The 17,834-nt window shown below is 38.9% G+C and overlaps 1 pseudogene; it reads left to right on the top strand.

Annotated features, from left to right (window-relative positions):
* The first annotated feature begins 2,378 nt into the window (after nt 1-2,378).
* The window catches only part of LOC123405063, a 52,158-nt pseudogene continuing 36,702 nt past the window's right edge, over nt 2,379-17,834 (top strand).

Below are 17,834 nucleotides of genomic sequence, written 5' to 3'. Positions count from 1 at the left end.
ACCTATGTTAAAGGAGAGGAATTAAATAAGGAGAGAGAGGACTAATCTATATTTTAGTAGGGGTATCCCTGATTAAAAAAATAGTCTCAAGACTAGTTTTAGCCCCTCTTTACTCAGGGGTGCTTGAAACTTTAGCCTTTTAAAGAAACTATTTTTAGTCAGACTAAAATAAGTTTCTTGGATCTAAACACCCTCTTAATATCCGTCATGCACACATATTAAATGACCATGCACATATCTAAACTGTTTAGGTATGTGTCGGTCAGTATTCCCTTATTATGAGAAATTATTTTGTCAAAAAATGCACGCATCCCAAGCTAGCATGGGAGCGGGTGTGATTTCAGTGTGCAGCGTCGCCGAATGTTTCTAGTCCACTTTCGCAGCACCAGCTGGAGTAATGTACTCCCTCCGTTTTTTAGTCTGCATATAAGATTTGGTCAAAGTCAAGCTTTGTAAAATTTGACTAACTTTATATTAAAAAAATATCAATATTCACAACATGAAATCAATATTATCAGATGCACTACGGGATGTATTTTTATTCTATATAATTTTAATATAGTAGATATTTATATTTTTAACATAAATTTGGTCAAACTTTATGTTGTTTGACTTTGACCAAATCTTATACACTAAAAAGAAACGGAGAAAGTATAACAAGATAAAATAAGTCTATAATTAAGCTAATAAATAAATGGTTCAATGTTATTACTTTAATGTGAAGGTAGTAACTTAGATTAATAACATATGCATGTTACTTCTTATTGTAAGTAGTCTGAGTAACTAGCTAAGTTATTTAATTTCTCTTTCTTCTTATTAATTAGTTATCACGTCATATTTTTTGCTTAGATGACATCTATATTATTTTTATTATAAATAGTCTTAGTGAAAATTGAAGGAGGCGGCCTTTTTTATCATTTTTTCCTATATATGTCCAGAAGTACGGACAGTTATTGTGCTCCTATACAGGTTTGGGACCGAATTACGGAAAAGTCATGGTTGCACCCAACTTCGATGCATCCATACAATGAACAGTGAATCTTTTTGAAGAGTGGGGTGTCACCCTGCTGGCTTGGCTCGCTTGGTGCGAGCAAGCCCACCCGGGTTCGAGTCTGAAGGTGCCTCGGGTGCTTAGAGAACTTCTATAAAAATATGACTCCAAGGGCTAGTCTTGGATGGTCTCATTTCTTTTAACAGTGAATCTTTCTAAAAAAATCTAAAACTTTGTGGGTATGATTATGAGCAACTGTTTCAGGAGACTGTAAAGTTTGGTTACCAAAAACATCAAAATGATCTCAATACAAAACGAAATCCTCTATATTTAAATAGCTATAACCCATTATCTAAGTTTATCCATTAGAGCAACTATAGCAGACCCCGTATCCCGCCCCGACCCGGAAAATAACCGCCAAAATGCTTGTCGGGGCGGAAAAACCTGTCCGATCAGACACCGCATCCCGCCCTGGCCCGCAAATATTTTTGCGGGGTGCGGCAAAATCTCAGCCCCAACCCGCGTATTCGCGGGTTTCCTCCTCGCCGTTGCGGTGCCCTGCATATAAGCGAAAGCGGTTGGTGGGAGGGACATTTCAGCCCGCGCGGGGTCTGAAAAAGCATATTCAACGAATATGCTTTTTTACGGGTCCGTTATGCAGGGTCTGCATCAGCGGTCGTGCGCGCCAGCCCGCAAAGACGTTTTTCCGCGAACTGCAAACACGTTTTGCGGGCCGGACGGATGCGGGGTCTGCTAGAGTTGCTCTTACCTAGCTATAATCCATTATCCATTTTGTGCACCCAAGTTTACTGTTCAAATGTTTCAACACAAACTTTGTTGTTGTTTTTTTGTACAGAGCTCCTATTTGGCCATCAAATTTTGCAAGCACCTAAATATTTGGTCATAATTACATTCACAAAACTTTAGATTTTCTTTTGATATATTTTGCTAAGTTTTTTTTATCGTGGGTGCACAGGCATGCAAAGGCACTGGGTACACAAAAACCACACTCACTATTATTTGGACCCACAATTCCAATCATGAATTAAATGTGCCGATCTACCAACCTATAGCTATCTAGATAGTTTGGAGTTGCCAGCCAACAAGCCTTGGACACTCAGTCCATTTTTCAGGACTGACATGTTACTTTAGCTTTAATTTGTGTCGCAAGTATAGGTGACACCCACAAACTAACAAACTAAACTTAACCTACTATATTTGTAGTATGCAAAACAGTACAAGCATCAAGGGAGGGACCGTTGCCTACCGCCCATGGAGAAGCTCGAGGAGAAAGACAAAAGTCACTGAGGAGACCGTGTTGGTGTCGCTGAGGAGAGCCCTTGATCACTTCTCTTTGCTCCAAACAGATGACGGCTGTTGGCCCAGGGACTTCAGCGGGATAATGTTCATCATGCCTGGTTTGGTATGTAATTATTTTTATGACTATTTTGTATGTCAAAAAACATCTTACATTTGGAGACAAAGGAAGCATATATGAGTAACTATAGCCCGGTTAACTTAGAAATTCTTATTTCTTAATCAACATTGATAGCCTTCTGATCAAATAAATTATTTTCGCATGAACCACATGTTCAAATTACATGGTTGTTGACGGTAACTTGAAAATAGTTACTTCTTAGATGTCTAAGAAATAGCAAAAAAATCATACATGTACTTGATATTCTCGTTATTTTTTGTTGTTGTGTGCACTTGCAGATATTTGCCCTCTATGTAACTAGATCACTCAACACCGTGGTGACACCAGAACATCAACGAGAGATATGCCGCTATATCTACAATCATCAGGCATGATATCGCACACTTTCATATTATACTTTCGGGTGTATAGGCTGGGAGAATTATTCTTCAATTGTGCGATTTTTTTTGTTCACGCACCAATCATTCATATTTATTTCCTTTACCATTTTATTTATTGTAGAACGAGGATGGGGGATGGGCACCCTAATTTTAGGATCGAGCAGTATGTTTGGTATATGCTCAGAACACATCACTCTAAGACTTCTCGGAGAGGAGCTGGATGGCAACGGGGCGTTGGCTAATGGGCGCGAATGGATATTGTCCCACGGGGGCGCTACTCTCGTGCCACAGTGGGGGAAGATATGGCTCTCGGTATGTTTACTTGTTCATGAATAGCATCCCAACACATACATAATCTTGGAGCATTAATATATATGGTCAGATTAAGGGGACAAACAAGCTACTTAAGTTTGGTTTAAAATAATTGTCGCAGATACTTGGGGTGTATGACTGGTCCGGGAACAACCCGATCTTCCCCGAACTATGGCTCGCACCGCAGTTCCTCCCGTTTCATTCAGGTGTGCAGTCGATCTATGGATATATTTTTCAGGCGATCCTAATCTTTTGATGCTGGATTTTCATGTAGTCTTCCATCAGTTAAAGCATTTACATATACTTATAGTAATACCTTCATAAACTAATATAAGATGTTTTAAATCGCGCTCTAAAATGTTTTATACTCCCTCCGTTCCTAAATATAAGATCTTTTAGAGCTTTCATTAGAAGACTACATATGAAACAAAATAAATGAATCTACACTCTAAAATATGTCTATATACATCTGTATATAGTTCATAATACAATCTCTAAAAGGTCTTATATTTAGAAATGGAGGGTGTATTAAAATAATGATCTAAAATGTCTTATATTAGTTTACAGAAAAAGTATTATATTTAAAGTTTTCTTTAGAAAAACATAATCGATAAGGTCTTTTTTATAAAAACATAAAGGTTTTTAAAAAAAGTATAAAGGTATTTTTCTTTGGCACGTAGATGTAGAGGACACCTATATAAAGTTTGGGGGTAGATGTTTGTTTGCATCGGTCACGTGCGAATTTCTTTACGAGGAAAGTATTTCCTCTATACCTAAATATTTGTTATTAAAGAACACTAATATAAATATCCTAACTACAAATATTGTGGTATAAAGAAAGTACTAATTAAAGTTTTCACGTGTTGTGCATAGGGAAATTCTGGTGCCTATGCCGTATGGTGTACCTTCCCATGGCTTATCTTGACGGGAAGAAATTCGTCGGGCCCATCACGCCGATAATTTTGGCGCTACGGGAGGAGATCTACGACATGCCGTACCACAAGATCAACTGGGGCATGTCACGTAATGCATGTGCTAAGGTTATTTCAGTTTTAATGAACACAATCTTTTAAGGGAAACACTAACAATCAGCTGACGGATTTCTCGGTCGCATCCGTTAGTCTCTCCACCTGCCACGTGCCCATTTGGACCTACTCATTTCTATCTTAAAACAAAAGGAACATGTGTTAGGTGCTCTACAACGGGACCAATGTTGCAAAAAGTTTCTGCAAAAGAAAAGAAGGTTGGGAAGACCTCTATTTCATAAGAAACTGCAATAGAACCTCTGTTGCAAAAAGATTCCGCGAAAGAACAAGGTCTCTGTTGCAAAAAAACCGCAACAAGATCTCTGTTGCAAAAAAACCGCAACAATACCTCTATTGCAATAGTTTCCGCAACATGATTTTTGTTACAAAAGATTCTGCAACACAACCGTTGTTGCAGTGATAAGGACGAGGCTAACCGGTGGTTGACACCAGATCTAACGGTTGGCGTGGTGGCGGATCTTTAAAAGAGATCCGCCGGAGGACTCATAGCATTGCCCCATAATCCTCAAAAAAAATGAACGCAACCTTTTGTTTAGTTTTCATTTTGACATAACAGATAATGGTTCCGGTTAACCAAATAAAACATAAAGCTGGATAAAATGGAAAGAACAATTGTTTCCATATCAAGGTTTGTTCATAACAGCAGTAAATTCCACCAAGAAAATGAGAACATAAGGTGGAAGATATATGGCATGTATCTTTTGGGTGTCCTCTTGAACTTGGCAAGCTAAGAGCATCTATAGCCGAACGTCTCAAATGACCTCTTATATGTCCACGGACGCGTCCGGTGAATGACCGTACAGAAGAGAGAAGGAAAACAAATGACCCGACCAAACCCCTCATATCATTCCTATACGTCTGGGCTATCCGCGAATCCTCATATTCATCTCAAACATAAGGAGGATATGAGGGCTCACGGACGCGCCCGGGCGCGCCTCGTCAGTCCACCACATAGGATGCGAACCCACTCCAAAGCAGCTTTTCCTTTCTTTATTTATTTTTTCTTTCTCTTTTTCTCTCCACCAATCATGTGCAAGTGATTGAACATATAAGAAAGAAAATGATGAGTGTAACGTGCAAACGGACAAATACGGGCGCGCCCAACATGTCCACAGGCATTTAGGGGATCATATTTACTATGTCCAATTGTCGAATGCTCTAAAGTTTAAATTCACCACTCTGATTGGCCATGAAGTTAAGACGAATGGAAACTGACGAACAAAGCATCGTGAGGAACATTATCTTGTGAGACCGGTATTCCGAATCCGCAACTGCAAGACACTGGCCTAATTACTTTGCAATCGGCAACCAAGAATGGCCAACACATAGATGGAGACGTTGGGACATGATTACATAGGATGCTACTATTGTCCACACGGAATAACCCAGGATTAAACTTCAAACATACCCTTAACTACGATGATAAATAAAGAAACAAGACTACTTCTAACTCATGAATCCAAAGACTACCTTGGAGCCAACTGAGGCAATGAGTTCAGTTAAGAAAAAGTGAGGCAAATAGATTTGGATATTGGGAATGGCTAGAGGTGGTGGCTAACGTTTCAAATGGTAATGTCGTGGTTTTGATAACCCTAATTTCCACTGATACGAGCTAATGTTGTACTTTCTCCATGCTTGAAAAGAAGGGAATAAATTTTGTTTGAAGAGAAATTATACAAAGTTCGAGTAAGTTTATATAAAAGATTTCAACCAGTATAATATGAAATCAGTATCATTAAGTACACAATAAAACATACTTTCCTATTATAGTTATATCTATCTAGACACCAGTATTGTGGTGGTTGATAAAATTTGCATTGTTTAATTTCAGGAAAAAAAATATGCCTTATTTTTGTGAAGTAAGATGTAGTAAAATATATTTTTTGATGAAAACAAAAAGGAACAACACTTATGCTGGAAAATTCAGGCCTCTTTTATGCAAAACACTGGAGCCTCGACATATATCATCCGTGATAAACGGGCTATACGATTGCAGGCGGATTTCTTCGGGTTATATTTCTCTTTTTTGTTTTTCTTTTGTTTATTTTTTTGTCTCCATTTTCTCATTCTTGTTTGTATTTTGTTTCCTCTATTTTTTCATTTCGCTTGTTTTTCATTTTATTTGTTCTTTTGGTTATTATACTACATTTTTTGTATATGTCAACAACTTTTTTCTAATACACATCTAACATTTTCGTAATACAAACTAGACATTTTGTAGCATATGGGCAATATTTTTATATACACATTTTAAACATATTACAAATGCTTTATTAATATTTATAAATATAGGAATAATGTTTTCTGTACATATTCAACATTTTTCTATACATTTAAAAAATGGTTGATTAACAGTTTAGAAAAAAATGAAAATAATAATCCATGGCCAAGTTTTTTTCTATACACATTTAACATTTTCCGAAAGCTTGATTAACATTTTCCAAAAACTTCATAAAAAAACAAATGCTTGATTTGCTTCATTTCCATTTTTATATACATGATCGAGTTTTTCATCATTTTTTAATACATGATCAATTTTTCTACACACATTCAATATTTTTCAAATGCTTAATTAACATTTTACAAATACTTGTCCAAAAAAATTCAAATGTTTGATTAACATATTTATATGCATGATAAAAAGTTCATCATTCTTAATAGCTGATAAAAATATATTCACATTTAACTTTCTAATTGCTTGATAAACATTTGTGAAATACTTATTCTACATTTTGAAATGCTTGATTAAATTTTTTGAAATGCTTGATTAAAATTTTCAAATATTTGTTCAACCTCTGCCGGGGACTTTCACGAAATGAAAACGGGCGATCGATCTTTCGCTATCCTTTTTTCTGGGATCTGCTCTTTTTAGTGGAAGGTTTGAGGGAAGGTAAGATTAGTGGGTCAATAACCTGCTTAGCTTTCCAAGTAAGGCAGTGAAGTTCCATAGATGATAGCCTTTTTCCCTGGAGATGGAAAATCCTCTTTCTTCTATTGGCTAGTCTCAGGCATGATAGTTTTAATTTCTTTTGGGCTCTCCGCTGAAGCTAATCAGAAATCTCCTCCACTCCGTTCCATTCAGTTAGCTTGCTCAGTAGTCCATAATTTTGATGTTACCCTCTTTTCTTGGTCGACTCGGGCAGCACTCATTCCTTTTTGAATGCATCATTGACATCTCATATTGAAGCTAAAATTGTCATCTCCTGGTTTTCACAACTGTCACCTATCTTTAAGCACCTTCTAGGCCGCTTCCCAACCTAATGCATTCAAGTCTGCCTTCGGTACTGGTACTTCGGCGTTGGTGTCAATTAGGCGGTCTATGGACTTTTGTAGCTCTCCACGGGGCGAATTGGCGGCGGAGGAAGACTCGGCATGAAGGCCAGCCGCCCGGTGGTGTGGTACGTAGTGGTAATAGTACGCCGTTCGTGTGCATTCAGCAGGAATTGAACCCGCAAATTTACCAATTATGAGTTTGGAAAAAAACTGCCGCTTTCTCTGCCGGTTTCTTAAGGCTTCAAACGAACGACTAGTCATTAAGAAACCCATGAAATCCAAGTCTATTTTTTACCTTTCATGAAGAAGTTTTGCCTGCGTGCAAACTACGTAGCCCTTTTCAAAAGAACGTCGCTCCCCAGATGGTAATCTTAAAGTGGCCGATTTATCCTCTTTTGCAATGAGTTTCGCTACAACACCTGCTGCTCTAACTAATTGCCCACCCCTTCCACACGAAGGAAGAAAGCTCAATACAGGTTCGAAGCTTCAAATAGAGCCAGCGAATCCACGCCACACATCTTTTTTTGGTGGGAGGGTACTCCGAGTAGTGGGTACCTCGTAGGACCTCGACCCGCCTACTCAGGTCTTGTATGGAGGCTGCAGGTCTAATTCCTGAAAAAACTAATAATACCTTGCTCGAGAAAGGATAAGACATGGCTATCGCTTCGACAGCTTCTCCGGAGGAAAAGACGTCGCCCATAAGATGTGCCTAGAGATAACAATCAGTTAAGAATCTCGTCTTTCTTGGCTTACTCACGTGATCTAATTAATGGGCAAGCCCCACTCAAAGCAATTCAGTCCCGCAAACTAATCCAATCCCGCAAATGGCGGATCTCGCTTGAACTTCCTTTTGTAGCTCCGCTCACAAGGACTTTGTTTCATCCCCGCTGAGTTATATCCCTTTCCCGTCCCATCGAGAAAGAGAATTAACGAATCCTAAGGCAAAGGGTCCCTACGTCCTTACATTCTATTTAGGATTAGGAATAGGTGTAATCATACCTGCTTTTGACATATCTATCCTATTCTTATTTGGGCTGATGGGAAATTTAGGAGTTGTGGAAAGAAGAGACTTTCTTTCCATACTTACGAGAGACTCCGAGTACATTTATCCTTTTTCTTGTATGTGTTCCTAAGAGAAGTAATTTGTCCTCATGTTTTGAGGTCTCAAGAAAAGGGCGGGGATCCATGCCGGAATAAGAGTAAAGGAGAGAATGCGCTTTAGTGGTTACGAAACTTTGCTACAATTGAGAATGCACTTTCCTATTTGAATTTTCCCTTCTTTTTATCCCCCGGGGGATAGGCTTCCATACCATATATCTTTTTTTAAATGCTTCCATAACATATTTATATACATGATAAAAAAATCATTTTTAATACATCATCAATAATTTTTATATACATATTTAACATTTTTCTGAATGCTTGTTTGATATTTTTCAGATACTTGTTCAACATTTCTCAAATACTTATTAAAAATTGAAATGTTTTTGGTAAAGCGGTTTTTGTAATGTAATTATATTTAAAATATTTTAAAATATAAACAAAATACTGTAATAAAGGAAAAACAGAAAATAGGTTGTGACCTGCCGCACGTGTGGGCCGGCCCATCTTGCTCGCCCTTTAGTGAGTCGGAAGGTGGACTAGCTAAAGGCTGAAATACAAGGGCACCCTTAGCAAAGTGGCGGCAGAGCCACATGCGGAGACCACCGTGGTAAGGAGTGGCTTCGAATGGCCGAAGGAACATCACCGCCTCTGCGTGCGCGCCTCCCCAGCACCACCACCCTTCTCTCTCTCTCTCATACACACAAGTAAATGGCGGTTAATTCCTTCCTCTTGTCCCTCGTCGGAGAAGTTTTTTTTTGAATGAAAAGGATTTCCCCTGGCCCACCTTTTTTATAGAATGAAGCAAAGCAGTTCAATATGGTTCGCTGCTGGTGCTCCAAAACTGGAGAACGGCCACAGAAACTAAACAAACCTGGCCTCATGGCCCTACAACTCTAAAAACAGACATATGTGAGAGAAAAAATTCCCTCAAGCTATGAATTAACTCTTGTATTATAGACCCAAACAGAAATCTAACGCTAAAAGCACCATGTAATCAGCACCGATGCACTTCCCAGCTATTTCGGCATCTCCTCCATGGGCTCCTTGCTTCACACCTAGGTGACCCGAAGTAGCTCCCCACATCCCTTGCCCAGCAGCCGAATACAACGTTGCACAAGCGCTCCCTTAGCATCATCACAGAGAATTTTTCACTCATTCAGATAGACACTTAACTTAGTAAGAATGCACTTTACGCTTCTCCAAGTACGGCCCTGAAATAAAATCATTTCTCAGTTTCCACATGCTCCACAAGAAGGCCGCAACAACCAAGTTAAGCACTGCATTTTTCTTAGGATTATGCCAAATAGTAATAACCTCTTCAAATCTAGAGATCTTTTGGATTCCAAAAGCCTGAGATACATAATCCAATAATTGTTGGGCAACAATACATGCAAAAATAAGGTGACGCACTGATTCATTTTCATCACAGAATAAGCAAGCGAAACCATCCACGTGTTTACGTTTCTCAAGATTATCCCTAGTAAGCACTTTATTGTAAACACACAACCACAAGAAAACATGAAGTTTTTGTGGGCACACCACTTCCCATAACTTATTGTCAATAGCAAAACTATGCCACCAAAATTAATTTTCTCATAAGACGATTTGACTGAGTAAATACAATTAGGCTCTAGTGTCCACATAGGCTTATCCGCACTATTTGGAACATCAAATAGCCCCCACCAGCCCCACCAACCGATCCCAAAGAACTAAACCAAATTGTTATACACATCTCCTAAAAGTCGATTTCAAAGTAGCCCCATCCCACACATGTGCCCTAGTGTAGTCTCGTTGATTACACATTCTAAATAACTCCCGACACTGCACTTTAAGGGAACAATCCCCAATCCAAACATCATGCCAAAAGCTGATTAATTCCCCATTACCTAACTCCCATTTCTAGAAAAAAATAGCCACAGATAATGCCCAAGTGACAGTCTTCCAAAAGGTCGAGCCAGTCCCAACCCTGGCCCAAAAAATCTTTGGATAATGCACTCTATATTTGTAAGCAATGATCTTTTTCATATCCTTATCAGCACCATCATTAAAACGTTTACCCCATGATGCGAGTAAGGCCATGTTAAATTCCCTAACGTTGGGAAATCCCAAACCTCCAAATTCCTTCTTTCTAGAAATCACACCCCAATTGTCCAAGTGATATCTTTGTTGGTCACCCACATTCCCCCAAAAGAAGAGGGCCATTTGTGAATTGATTGCATTAATTGCCCATTTGTGAAACTTCATCATGGACATAAGATAGGCAGGAATATTAACAATGCAAGCACAAAGCTAAATTATTTTTCTTCTGTAAGTAAGAAATCTCCACAGCCATCCAGAGATATTTTTATGATCCTATCAATAATAGATTGGAGATCCTCTCTTTTAAGTTTGTCATACTGTAGAGCGACTCCTGGATATTTGATAGGGAAGGTACCAAGTTTACAACAAAAAATCTGGGCAAGTTCCCTAGCAACATCTTCTTCCACATTAATACATAAGATCACTTTCGTGGAAGTTTATTTGCATACCCCGAGAGATTCACAACCATTTAAAATTTCTAGCTTTATCTGCTGATTTTTTTCGAAAAAAGGATGGTCTTATCTGCATGTTGCAGACTTACCACACCCCTTGGGATGACATGAGGCAGAAGCCTTGCAATCAAACCTTGAGCAGCTGCTTTTTGTAGCATTTTAGTAAAAATATCAGCTACGAGATTAAAAAGAATAGGAGAAGAACGATCCACTTGTTTAGGCCCCCCCCTCAAAGTGAGTACCAATAGTGTCAATAATCTTCACACTAAAGGCGCTATTAACTATAGTACTTTTAAACCAAAAAATCCATTTAGAACCAAAAACCCTAGAATGTAGCATATCAAACAAAAAATCTCGGCTAGCTCTATCATAAGCTTTCTCATAATCAAGCTTAAGAACTAAACCTTGGGATCTAGTTTTTTACATCCCATGAATAAACTCATGGGCCATAACGATACTTTCTAGAATATACCTACCTTTAATAAAGGTCGTTTTATTAGAAGAAATCAATCTATGACCAACAGGGGGAACTCTATTGGTCATAGCTTTAGATAAGATTTTAATACCACAATTACTTAGGCTGATAGGTCTGAATTTTTTCATATCTTTCGCATTAACTTCTTTAGGAATAAGCACAATCAAAGAAAGTTTAATCAATGAACATCTAACTTACCAACTTCAGAATCCCTAACTAGCGTCATAAAATCAACTTTAATAATTTCCTAAAAAGACTGGTAAAACAAAAAGGAAACCCCATCTGGGCAAGGTGCCCCATGGGCATAGGACCCAAATATAGCTTCCTTAATTTCTTCCTCAGTGAAACTCCTTTGAAGGAGTTCACTTTACTCGTGAGAAACTAATTCTTCTTCCTTCCAAAAAGAAGGGCCCAAGCTGATATTATGTTTATGTTCAAAACCAAAGAGGTTTTGGTAAAATGAACTAGCCACCTCAAGCATTTCTTTGGTAGTATAGACTGGTCCATTGTCACCATTTAATTCACAGAGGTGGTTTTTTCTATGTCTATGGTTAGCTGACAGATGGAAATAAGCATTGTTTTATCCCCATCTTTAATCTTACGATCTCTAGATCGCTGTCACAAGGTAGTTTCTTCGTGGTGCACAAGTTCTACCTTAATCTGAGTAAACCTGACTTTTTCTCTTGCTTCAACTTGTTTTTTCTCACAAAATACATCTACAACATCAAAATCCATGAAAAGTTCTTTTTCCTTCTTCTTAATACCCGCCTCTATGTTAATGCTCCAACCTTTAATATTCTTCCGAAGATGTGTGCTTTTGTTCATCGAGATGTCAATAGCACTATCCTGAGGAACTAAAGTGTTCTAAATGTACGCAACGAGCGTCCTAAAGTCATGGTGCTCAAGCCACCATTTTTAAAAATGAAATAATTTCGGGGAGGTAACCCTCCGAGCTCTGGTATCAATGATCAGCAGGGTGTGATCACTACCTACTCTAGGAAGGTCTATCATAACTAACAATGCGTAGTGAGCATCCCACGGCACAAACACAAACACTCGATAAATCACAACAAAGATAGGAGTATCCTGATTTTACTCGAGGTATAACTCCTATTAGAAATGTTATTCTCCATCAACGCCCACTTATTCACCCATCCATTGAACATGTAGGTGAATTGAGTATTAACCACCCCATTATTCTTATTAATACCAGATCAAACCAAATTGAAATATCCCCACAAAATCACTAGATACGTAAGCTCAAACATTGTTTCATGCAACTCAGAGATTAAGTCCAGTTTTCATTGATTATAAGCAGTACCATATATTGCAACAAGATGCCAAAGAAAACTATCTTTCTTACTTTTAATAGTCACAACAATGCAAAAAAAAAAATCAACAAAACCAATAATGTCAAGAAGATCATTCTTCACACACACAAGAACCATATATAAACAGGAAGCGTTAAGAAACGTGGTTGATGTAGTCGAACGTCTTTGCGATCCGAATCGCAAGCGTCAATAACTCAACTATACCGAAACATCACCGAACCTTAAGTGTGCAGACCCTGTGGGTTCGAGAACTATGCAAACATGACCGAGACACTCTCCGGTCAATATCCAATAGCGGGACCTGGATGCCCATATTGGATCCTACATATTCTACAAAGATCTTATCGGTTGACCTCTATGTCAAGGATTCAGTTAATCCCGTATAACATTCCCTTTGTCCTTCGGTATGTTACTTGCCCAAGATTCGATCATCGATATCTCCATACCTATTTCAATCTCGTTACCGGCAAGTCACTTTACTCGTTCCATAATACAAGACCCCGTGGCTAACTCTTTAGTCACATTGCTTGCAAGGCTTGTTTGTGATGTTGTATTACCGAGTGCGCCCCGAGATACCTCTCTGTCATACGGAGTGAGAAATCCCAGTCCTTATCCATGTTAACTCAATGGACACCTTCGGAGATACGTGTAGAGCACCTTTATAGTCCCTCCAGTTACGTTGTGACGTTTGATACACAAAAGGCATTCCTACGGTGTCAGTGAGTTACATGATCTCATGGTCATACGAATGTATACTTGACATGCAGAAAACAATAGCAATAAAATAACACGATCACATGCTACGTTTATAGTTTGGTCTTGTCCATCACATCATTCTCCTAATGATGTGATCCCGTTATTAAGTGACAACACTTGTCTATGGCTAGGAAACCTTAACCATCTTTGATCAACGAGCTAGTCAACTAGAGACTCACTAGGGACATTATTTTGTCTATATATCCACACATGTATTTGCGTTTCCATTCAATACAATTCTATTATGGATAATAAACGATTATCTTGAAATAGGAAATATAATAATAACTATTTTATTATTGCCTCTACGGCATATTTCCAACACAAAAGTCATTCCTACCCGCAATACTTTTAAAAACATGGTTCTCAATAACCTCTCTTTTGGTTTCAAAGAAACCAACAAAGTCTACTCCATTATTATTTAAAAAATCCACTAGGCACTATAATTTACGAGGTTGTCCTAGAACACAAATATTCGAGAACGTACCAATCATTTAACTTTAAAGGATGTGATAAGACACAAGGCTTCCTTTAAGTATTTAAAATTGGGCTTTACTCCTCTGTATCAGCAGTGCCCCGTGATACACAAGGAGAAATAGCCCCAGGTTCTCTAGTATTACTGATTTTAATAAAGTTATGCATATCTAACTTATCAGGGAGAACAGTCTCAGGATTAGTGTCCGCAAAATGAATGCATCTAAATTTTTCATATCTGATAAATTTAGTGATGATACCATCAAGCTCTATTTTGTTGTCTTCAATGCAAATAACAACCTTATTGGTGTGAGAAGCTAAAATGTGAGGAGCAATGGTAGCAAACGATTTATCTTCGAAAGTAGATGGAATTTTCAAGTTCTTCTTTTGCATGTAAGGAGCAACTTTATTCGTAATCTTGACATCCCCATGGTTTTCTGGTTTTTGGTCTATTGATAAGGACTGGTCCCCAAGCTGTAGTTGTCCGAGAGTTTGGTTTCTTCTTTTGACTTTTCTCTTTTTCTAAAGTGTCCAGCAGAGACCTCTTCACAAATCCTAATACAGTAGATAATTCTTCAGGAAATCACTGCATCTCAGGCATCATATCCTATCCCTCCTCCTCAGATTCAACCATTTGAAACTTACTAAATTGCTCAGAACAATAATCTAAATGGACTGACATAGGTATGGAACTTGGACAAGCACGTGACTTATTGTATTTGAAAGGACTCTTCTCTTCATCAATCTCCTGATCAACCACTTGTTTCCTGGAGAGATTTTTCTAATTTCATCCACAAAATCCTCAAGAACTTCATCCAATATGATGTGTGGATGAAAATTAGCTGCAGAAACGGCAACATGTGAACATCTTTACTAGTACTTGCATGATCAGTATATTTGCCAGGAAAGTTTGCTTTGTCCAATTCATCGATTGATTCCTCTTCTTCATTATCACCCAATCCTTATTTATTAGAGTTTTTTCATGTGTAATAATTAGCTTCTTCAATTTTGTCTTCATCGGGATCCAGGTCATCTCCATCAGTTGTTCCCCAATCTGCTCAAATCATTCAACACTGAAGAATAGTATGTAGAGCTTTCTTTTCATCTCCACCAATCTTTCAAAATGATTTTTCCTAGGATCTCTACATGCAACCTTAATCCTAATTATCCCATAGAAACTTTTGAAGACCCCATTCCAGTCCACATCCACCAGAATCCCAAAGCAAGCACCAATTTGTGCAAACACTTTCCTAGCACACCATTTGGGTGGGATCCCCTTAATCTGCGCTTATGTCAGTTCTCTAAATGAGTCCAGCATCCCTTGCCATTCACAAACCTTAACAGATATATCGTCAACTAGCAGGTCAAAAGCAAGAAATTCAATCAAACCATCTACATTTTTCCAAGGAGAAAAACTTAGCAGGAACTTCTTGTCCTCCAGCTCTCTAATCTTCCAAGGCCACTCTTTGTTTTTGCAGAAGATCCCATTCAACTAAATCAACAACTCTGAAGCATAAACTTCACCTTAATAACTTTAAGGACATCACAGTTTTTGTAATTCAACCAACTGGATTCAGCCGCCACCGGAGTGTGAATATGATAGAACCCCAGCCGTGTTGCTGCACTTCCAAAATAGGATGTAGTAGGTTGAGGTTTAGCCCAAGCCATGCAGTTGTTCACATTATGATTATGAGCACAAATGAAACACTTTTTGGATCTATACAATTCCCCACGTAATGCCCTGGCCAATGATGACCCACAAGTATAGGGGATCAATCGTAGTCGTTTCGATAAGTAAGAGTGTCGAACCCAACGAGGAGAAGAAGGCTCTGATAAACGGTTTTCAACAAGGTAATAACTGCAAGCACTGAAAGTAGCGGTAACAAGTGATGGTGTAGTGAGGTGAAACGTAGCAAGCGAAAAGTAACAAGTAACAAGTAGTAGCAACGGTGCAGCAAAGTGGCCCAATCCCTTTTATAGCAAGGGAAAAGCTTGAACAAAGTCTTATCAGAGGAAAAACGCTCCCGAGGACACACGGGAATTTCTGTCATGCTAGTTTCATCATGTTCATATGATTCGCTTTCGTTACTTTGATAGTTTGATATGTGGGTGGACCGGCGCTTGGGTACTACCCTTGCTTGGACAAGCATCCCACTTATGATTAACCCCTCTCGCAAGCATCTGCAACTACGAAAGAAGAATTAAGACAACGTCTAACATAGCATTAAACTAGTGGATCCAAATCAGCCCCTTACGAAGCAACGCATAGACTGGGGTTTAAGCTTCTGTCACTCTAGCAAACCATCATCTACTTACTACTCTCCAATGCCTTCCTCTAGGCCCAAATATGGTGAAGTGTTATGTAGTCGACGTTCACATAACACCACTAGAGGAAAATACAACATACAACATATCAAAATACCGAACGAATACCAAATTCACATGACTATTATTAGCATGACTTATCCCATGTCCTCAGGAACAAAAGTAACTACTCACAAAGCATAATCATAATCATGATCAGAGTTGTAATGAGTAGCATCAAGGATCTGAACATAAACTCTTCCACCAAGTAATCCAACTGGCATCAACTACAAAGAGTAATCAACACTACTAGCAACCTTACAAGTACCAATCGGAGTCGCGAGACGGAGATTGGTTACAAGAGATGAACTAGGGTTTGGAGAGGAGATGGTGCTGATGAAGATGTTGATGGAGATGACTCCCCTCCGACGAGAGGAGTGTTGGTGATGACGATGGCGATGATGTCCCCCTCCGGGAGGGAAGTTTCCCCCGCAGGATCGTCCTGCCGGATCTCTAGATTGGTTTTGCTCAAGTTCTGCCTAGTGGCGGCGGAGAATCCACGAAAAAGCTCCACCCTGATGTTTTTTCTCGGACGGAACCCTTCATATAGCAAAAGAGGGGGGCCAGTGGGCCACCAGGGTGCCCACAAGCCATGTTGTCGCGGCCAGGGGGGTAGGGCTCGGCCACCAGGCTTGTGGGCCCCTGGCAACACCCCTTTGACACTTCTTTCGCCCAGTATTTTTTATATATTCCCAAAACAATCCACGTTGATTTTCAGGGCATTTGGAGTTGTGCAAAATAGAGAAATCAGACTTGCTCCTTTTCCAGTCCAGAATTCCAGCTGCCGGTATTCTCCCTCTTCAAATAAACCTTGCAAAATAAGAGAGAAAAGGCATAAGTATGGTACCACAAAGTATAATAACAGTCCATAAAGCGATAAATATCAACATGAAAGCATGATGCAAAATGGACGTATCAACTCCCCCAAGCTTAGACCCCGCTTGTCCTCAAGCGAAAACCAAGATCCATAAAAATGTCTACATGTTTAGGGATGAAGGTGTCGATAAAACATAATACAGATATGAGGGCATCATGATCACACATAGAACAGCAATACATCATAGAGATTCTTATGGGAAAGTAACAATTCCTTCACAAAGCAAAGTATGAAATAAAAACCTTACCGAGAAGTAGCCAACAACAATCCATAGTCATTGAAGCAATTGTAATTTATCATATCATCAGAAAGAGTCAAATAAGAGCTTGTAAAGCAAATCCACATACTCAATCATCTCTTTTGTTTTCTGCAATTGTTACAACTCACGTGGTACTCATGGTATCAAAGTTTCAGTTGGACACAGAGAAAGATAGGGGCTTATAATTTTGCCTCCCAACCATTTACCTCAAGGGTAAAGTCAA

The sequence above is a fragment of the Hordeum vulgare genome, chromosome 6H, assembly GCF_904849725.1.
Source record: "Hordeum vulgare subsp. vulgare chromosome 6H, MorexV3_pseudomolecules_assembly, whole genome shotgun sequence".
In the NCBI taxonomy this organism is placed as follows: domain Eukaryota; kingdom Viridiplantae; phylum Streptophyta; class Magnoliopsida; order Poales; family Poaceae; genus Hordeum; species Hordeum vulgare.
Note: the sequence above shows the minus strand (reverse complement) of the source record. Positions and strands in the feature narration are given on the sequence as shown.